This window comes from Papaver somniferum, chromosome 5, assembly GCF_003573695.1.
Source record: "Papaver somniferum cultivar HN1 chromosome 5, ASM357369v1, whole genome shotgun sequence".
Classification (NCBI taxonomy): Eukaryota; Viridiplantae; Streptophyta; class Magnoliopsida; order Ranunculales; family Papaveraceae; genus Papaver; species Papaver somniferum.
The window spans coordinates 158,517,761-158,523,963 of record NC_039362.1 but is presented as its reverse complement, the minus strand read 5'-3'; positions in this window follow the sequence as shown (position 1 = coordinate 158,523,963).

Below are 6,203 nucleotides of genomic sequence, written 5' to 3'. Positions count from 1 at the left end.
GTTTCATCAATTTTCGTGAATAGCCTAGTCATTCATGTGACCATTTGACATTTTGGCTTTTTCATGGTTTGAGCAATATTTGAGAAAAGATGGAGAAACCATGATTTTTGCTCAAACTGGGGAGTTTCATGAGACGAGGGAAATAATAATTATGAAAGACTAGGGATTGTAAGGTGTGGGACCGACCACGACTAGGGAATGGCCGACTGGCCAGGTAGCCCGATCCCGCAACACCTTTCCCTATTTTATTATTTTTCATGAAACCGTGAAAATATGGAGAAACCATGAGTTTTGCTCAAACAAGGATCATCCGTGGATTCAACCATGGATTCAGAATAATAAAATGAGTATTACCATTCTACGGGATCGTGGATTCGAACATAGAATCAGATTAATAAAATTATCTATTACCATTTCATGAGATCAGCCGTTGATTCGATCATGGAATCGGAATAATGAGATAAAATAATTATCTATTACCATTCCATGGGATCGGTCGTGGATTCGATCATGGAATCGGAGTAATGAGATAAAATAGATTATCTTCTAGGAATTTAGTGGTGAATGTCACGGTATAATTAATCTATTGTAGAAAGGATATTAGACAGTTAAAGCGTCATACCCATTCTGAAAGGTGCATAGTCAGGGAACATCGAGTGTTGCCGACGCCCTGAAGGCGTTTTTCCCTCTCAACAATTATGTATGGAGAACCGCCTGAATCTACACACGGTCTCTCTACATAGTCAGGGCACATTGAGTATCACCGACGTCCTGAAGGCGTTTTTCCCTCTCAACAAACAATTATGTAGGAGGACCGCCCAATCGTTCTTTTATGTAGAGATGGGTCTCTCTATGTAGTCAGGGAGCAACGAGTATCGCCGACGTCCTGAAGGCGTTGAGCTCTCAGTCATACGGATAACTGCCAATTATGTTATTCTACATAGAGGTCATGATGAAACGAGCATCATCGAACGATCCGGGTAGGATTTTCGAGTGACATATGCATCATGGCTCATAAAATATTAATCGTCACATGCGTTCCTGAATCCTTGTCATAAACATGCAATATCATGATTTTACGATTTTGACCTTTGTTGAAAATCCACTATCAACAACTGTACTAGGTCTAGGCCACTTAGTGATCACTTCAACCTTCCTTGGATCAATCTTCCATTGTCCACCACCAACAATGAATCCAAGGTACACCAACTCCTCCTTTCCAAACTCACACTTCTTTACGTTCAACTTCAGCTGGCCTTCATGTAGCACTTTAAACACCTTCTCAACGTGAACGAGATGCTCTTCCCAAGTTCTACTGTATATTAGGATATCTTCCAAGTAAACAATCACAAAATCTTCTGTAAAAGGTCGTAACAAATCATTCATCAAACGCATAAACGTTGCTGGAGCATTACACAAACCAAAAGGCATCACCAGCCATTCGAACAAGCCTTGTTTGGTTTTGAAAGCAGTCTTCCATGTATCATCTTCTCTGACTCTCACTTGGTGGTATCCGAATTTGAAATCTAACTTTGTAAAGACTCAAAAATTTTCCAAATGATCCATTATGTCGTCAATCCTAGGTAGAGGGTAACGATTCTTGATAGTAATCTTGTTCAATGCTCTATAATCAATACACATACGCCAGCCTCCATCTTTCTTTGGTACCAACAATACCGCTGATCCACAAGGTGAAGCATTTGGCCCTATCATTCCAAATTCTAGAAGTTCTTGGACTTGTTTCTTGATCTCATTAGATTCCTCTTTGGACGTGCGATAAAAACCTACATTAGGAAGAGAACTCTCTCCATTCAACATAATTTCATGCTCCACGCTCCTCATTGGTGGTAACCCCGTGACATCAGAAAATAAATCCTTGTATTTCAACTTTAACCTTTCTAGGTCGCCTTCTTGTTGAGCAGTCAAGGATGCTAAACATACACTACTCGGCTCCTCTTCAAGAGAACGGATCACAAGGAGAATGAATTTTGTGCTAGCATTCACCAACCGCTTAGCCTGAGTGGCTGTGATCAAGCTTGCTCTCTCAAGAGGAGAATCTATAGCCTGAATCACAAAAATTTCCCCATCTTTAGTAAAGGTATACTTTTGTTCCCTCTTGTGTAGAGTTGCATCTCTATCCCATAGGTAAGGACTACCTAGTACTACCTGGAAGACATCCAAAGGAACTACGTCGCATGTAACTTCGTCAATATATGAATCATCTAAAGCAAATTTGAACGTGCACTTCTGTGAAACTTGTGAGCCTCCTTCCTTTTGAAGCCATCCTAAAGGGTATGGTTTTGGATGTTTGATAGTCTTCAATCCTAACTTCTGCACCAAAGAATTTGAAAGTAAATTCTTCTGACTTCCCGGGTCAATAACAACATCAACTAGTGATGTTTTGACTTGCATCTTAACTATGAAGAGTCACTCCCTAATATCATCTTTTGAAGGTATTTCTTTTGCCCCTATCATAAGAGAAAGCTTTGAATTGGGTTCCGTTAGTCCGTGGACTTCTTTTGGAGTTTGAGCGACTAGTGCTGCCTTCTTGGCTTCTTTCCCATGCAACCCTTTAGGATTTAGATGAGGGTTCTTAACCCAACACTTGTCGATAATGTGACCTGTTTGATTGCAATGGGTGCAAGTCAAACTTTCCTTGTCACTAGACTTCCATTCTTCTTTGCTCCTTTCACCTCCTTTCGCAGTGGTACCTCCAGATTTTCCCTTAGGATTTCCCTTTGAATCATATTTCTTAAGCCTGCCTTCAATGATATTAGCTTTTATACTTGCTTCAGAGATAATATCCACCGAAAACATCTTCAACTCCTTCTGCATATACTCATGGAACCCGGAAATATACTTCATATAGATAACATAATCTCTCAAGTCTAAATCCAAAATCATAGCTTGATTCTAAAATTACGAAGTATATTCTTGCACGGTTTGGTTGTACCACTTGAACCATCTCTCCTCAAGGTAGCCAACCGGATAAAACTGTTTCCTTACAACTGCCGTGAATCTTTTCCACGACAATACTCCCTTACCTAGGTTTTGTCTTCGATAAGATTTCCACCAGGTTAGAGCATACTTTTGTAGCTTCAAAGCCGCGAAAGCAATCTTTCCTTTGAACCATATTTAAAGAAAGAAAAATACGTCTACAGACGTTCAATCCAATCATCCAATTTTTTTACATCGACACTCCCATCGTAAAGTGGAATATCAACACGAAAATCAATTTTCAGATTCTTACCATGAGGTTTAGTTGATGTAGGACTTTTAAGAAACTCACTTTTCTTATTTTCTTCATCCACATCTTCTTCCTCCTCCTCTTCTTTTTCTGATTCGTCTTCTTCCGAATCATCTTTTTTTCGAAGCTTCAGGTGAAGGCGGAACCTTTTTCTTCGTTTTCGGCTTGGGTGTATGAGAACGAATACATTCACTCAGTTCCTTAAAGTTAACTTGAATTGAATTCATGTCTGTTTGCAGCGTCGCCACCTTTTCTTCCATAGTTTGTGGTTCGCTTTCCTTATGTTCGTCATCTGACTTTGTCATCCTTGATCCCCTTGTTTTCTTAACGTCTTCTAGCTTCTCGAGTACCTCACCAAGCTTTATATAGAGAGATCTAGTGAAAACCATAAACCACAGGGATTTACCCTAAAAACTAACCTTGCTCGTGATGCCAACTTGATACGTATGATCTCTATACCTTGATAACTATTACTATAAAGGCGAAATTCAGAATAATAATAGACGAGAAACTTATAAAACAAAACAAAAGTAGTAATTCGGAGAAAATATCTTCTATAGATTATGAACAAGAAAACGGTTACAATTCTCTCTTTGTTACGCTCACAATCTTCTCTAAACAGTGGATTGACCTTAAACTGTTTGCTAAGCTTTCACAAGTATTGTTCCAAGATTTCTCTAGGTTTTATGTGTGTCCTTAGCTATTAGCCAAAGCCCTCCATTTATAGCCTTCATCGTACTCAGCCGACCAAGGACTTCTATTAGGAATCTATTTCCTAAACTAAGAGTATTGCCTAAAACAAAACTCTTCCCTAACTAGGAATTCTGCCTAAACAAGGATTCATTCCTAGAATAGGATTATTCCCTCAATTTAGCTTGAGGTTAACTAAGTTCCCTAAAAGAGTATGGATACACCTGTATTAAGCATTTATTGGAATTAGGAAAACCGAATTTTTCCGTTCATTGCATATCTTGAGAATATATTCGGTTTTGGAAACTCCTTGGTGTCCAAACATCCTTGGTCTATAAATACTTAAGTTTGCATTTATAGAAAACTATCATAAGAGCCAGGCAAAATTCATTTCTTGTTGTTTCTGGTGGATCCGTCTATTCGGAGAGGAAAGTATCCTAATTAGGTAAAATCTTTTACGACCGCTAGTTTAAAGACTTATGTGGGATCAAGAAGCTCTACGAGTACTGTTGGTGAGAAACTAGATAATTGCAGTGTTACTAGTTTTCGATTGATTTGATTGAATAACGGTTGTTGAAACTTTGATCGCACTTAGTTTTTTTATGCTTGAGAATCTTCTCTTCTGATATAAGATTCACTCAAACTAGACCATAGTATCGACATGATCTTTAGAACTATTGTTAGATTTAAAGACATCCTTTGATATTCCATTGTTAACAGACTCCGTTATGTGCGTGATTGATCATAAGAGATTCAAGTGGTGTTGTGCAGGTTATTGAAGATAAAAGAAGATTTTAAGGCGAAGAAGATTTCTTATTGGTTTTCGTATCTTGTGAATTGTGTGCACAAACCTTGATCGACTGAGATCCAACTAGAATCGATTTATCTTTGATAATATGATTGATTAGTTGCATGAGATTGGCATTCTCTATATTTCTCTTTGAGAATTACATTAATTGAGTGAGAATATGTACTTGACTATTTTGGTAGTTAATGTTAGATCGATCTAACCAGACAAAAGATTTTATTAGATTAAACATAAGAGCCTTTGTCAACAACTCATCTAAATCTTGTAGCAAGATTGATTAGAGTAGTTAGCAAACAGATTCTTCTTTTGTTGTTTGGAATACGATCCAAAAGACTTGTTATTCACGTGCATGACTCTAGAAGTCGAAGGCGCAAGGATAATGAGGGAAATATGTAGCTAGGGGTAGTCTGCTTGGTCTCAACTATACGAAGTTGGTATTATATTTTGTATAGCGGCTTAATTCTGAGAGTATTCAAAACTGGACTAGGTCCCGGAGTTTTTCTGCATTTGCGTTTCCTCATTAACAAAATCTTGCTGTGTCTTTTACTTTGATTTCCGCATTATAATTGTTTATTATAATAAAGTAAAATACACATACACGTCAACTCCGGAATACTTGATAGTGATCCTATAAAGTTTGGTTATTACCGAACCTATTATCAAGTAACACACTTTGTTGTAGTATTGTCTCGATCTTGTATCCATAGTCATTCACACAAGTTATATTGTTGTTGTATTGTCTCGATCTCGTATTCATAGACAATCACACGAAGTGTGAACCGAATCATCTTATTGTCTCGACTCTGTTTATAGACGATCACGTTCGGTGGAGGACTTATAGGTTGAAACAAAAAGATTGTGGTGTATTTGGGTACCCTCGTATTTTCAATTGGTGTCAGAGCAGGCAAAAAGATTGTGGTGTATTTGGGTATTCTGGATGTAGACTGAAGCATGCAAGACTCTGGTGTAGAAACTCGTTAACCTCTTCTCATAGTATTGGTAAGCAAGTATTAAAATTTAGTGATGCAGTTAGCATCAACAGTGAGCTAAGGGCGACAACGAGGCTTGCAAAGGTAAGGAGATGAAGCTTGAGATAGCGAAAATAAGACATGGTAGCAGTTTTTCCTTTTGCCTGCTACTGATGTTCTCCTTCCTTTTGCCTATGAATCCTTTAAGAGAAGATCTAAGAGTTGAAGTCCGGTGCAACTTGTTAATGTGTAACATGAGTCCTGTTTCGTTTCATAAGGTGGTGAAAGTAGCTCTATAAAAATAAGTCTCGAGGCTCATATCATCATAAGCATTGAGGTTGGAGATAGTTGTAACTTCCTTGTTGTTAGTGATAGTTAGAACCTTAATTTCTGCAAAGCATGTCTTTGGAAGTAGATTGGTGTCGCCTGAGCGGAGTAGGTAGCATGGTCGTACAATGATGAATGAACTTATCAAATGAATGAGAGTCTT